The sequence below is a fragment of the Pteronotus mesoamericanus genome, unplaced genomic scaffold (assembly GCF_021234165.1).
Source record: "Pteronotus mesoamericanus isolate MK-2021 breed Mesoamerican mustached bat unplaced genomic scaffold, CSHL_Meso_final contig_50, whole genome shotgun sequence".
NCBI lineage: Eukaryota > Metazoa > Chordata > Mammalia > Chiroptera > Mormoopidae > Pteronotus > Pteronotus mesoamericanus.
Genome location: NW_026555186.1, coordinates 20411956 through 20413424, shown reverse-complemented (window position 1 = coordinate 20413424; position 1469 = coordinate 20411956). Strand labels below are relative to the sequence as shown.

General features: G+C 40.0%; 1 pseudogene; it reads right to left on the bottom strand.

The window, feature by feature from the left end:
- Positions 1-291: 291 nt before the first annotated feature.
- On the bottom strand, positions 292-998 carry LOC129074420 (high mobility group protein B1-like; annotated as a pseudogene).
- Between the last annotated feature and the right edge of the window lie 471 nt (positions 999-1469).

Genomic DNA, 1469 nt, shown 5'->3' with positions numbered 1-1469 from the left:
ATATAACTAATTTGTGCTGCGCACCGACAAGAACCTACTTTAAACTTTCATGCCAATTTACAACCCCCATTCTGTACCAGGCAAGGTTAGTGGCTATTGAAAATACCACCAGGACAGGGCTATCTAAAGACACATTCGGTAGTGTGTTAACTATACAAAAAAAGACACTGTACAATTTAAAAACAAATCTTACACAGCCTTACATTTCAATTTTTTTTTTAAAAGGAGTGAGTTGTGTACAGGGGGGTTAAATGCTTTATAGACAAAAAAAAAAACTGCGCTAGAACCAACTTATTCATCATCATCATCATCTTCTTCTTCTTCTTCATCTTCCTCCTCTTTCTTATCCTCCTCATCTTCATCTTCCTCCTCCTCCTTCTTTTTCTTGCTTTTTTCAGCCTTGGACTCCCTTTTTCGCAGCATCAGACTTTCCTTTAGCTCGGTATGCAGCAATATCCTTTTCATATTTCTCCTTCAGCTTAGCAGCCTTCTTTTTATAAGGCTGCTTGTCGTCTGCAGCAGTGTTATTCCACATCTCTCCCAGCTTCTTTGCAACATCACCAATGGATAGGCCGGGATGCTCTCCTTTGATTTTTGGGCGACACTCAGAACAAAACAAGAAAAAGGCCGAAGGAGGCCTCTTGGGTGCATTGGGATCCTTGAACTTCTTTTTTGTTTCCCCTTTAGGAGGAATATAAGTTTTCATTTTTCTTTCAAAGCGAGGTTTGTCTGTCTTTGCCATGTCTTCGAATTTTCCTTTCTCTTTGGCAGACATGGTCTTCCACCTCTCTGAGCACTTCTTAGAAAACTCTGAGAAGTTGACTGAAGCATCTGGGTGTTGCTTCTTGTGCTCCTCATGGCAAGTTTGCACAAAGAAAGCATATGATGACATTTTGCCTCTCGGCTTCTTAGGATCTCCTTTGCCCATGTTTAATTATTATTCCTCAGCAAGCACAGAGTTGCCCAGTGCCCGTCCGGCTCACACTTGCCCCGGCGCTGTCTCTATGGAGCTCAATGTACTGCAATGGCTGTCTGATGCTTGTTAACTGTAACAGGAGCTTTCACACTTAGAATGTCTTATAATTCTTGTATCATCCCTGGATGTGGAAATGGAAGAGTTTCCAAATAAACATGACTTTTTACAAATGCAAAACAGAATTTGCATGACATGTTAGTGATCCGAGTTTCCTGTTCACAGAGCATTAAAGCCCCTGAGATAAATATATCTACCAATCTATTGGAAGGAGGGGATTAGAGATGGACTTTTATATTCCTAGAAATAAAACAGGTTTGTAGCACAACTAATCAAAAAGGCCTGCTCTGTCTTCTCTTTGCCTCTCACATCTCTTCAGTCATATGAAAATTCCAAAGGGAATAAGGTCACCATTCTACCTATCACTAAACCCTGAATAATCTCAGATTACCATTTTAATTAAAATTGTTCTTTATTGATGGAGAATTAAAGTCAC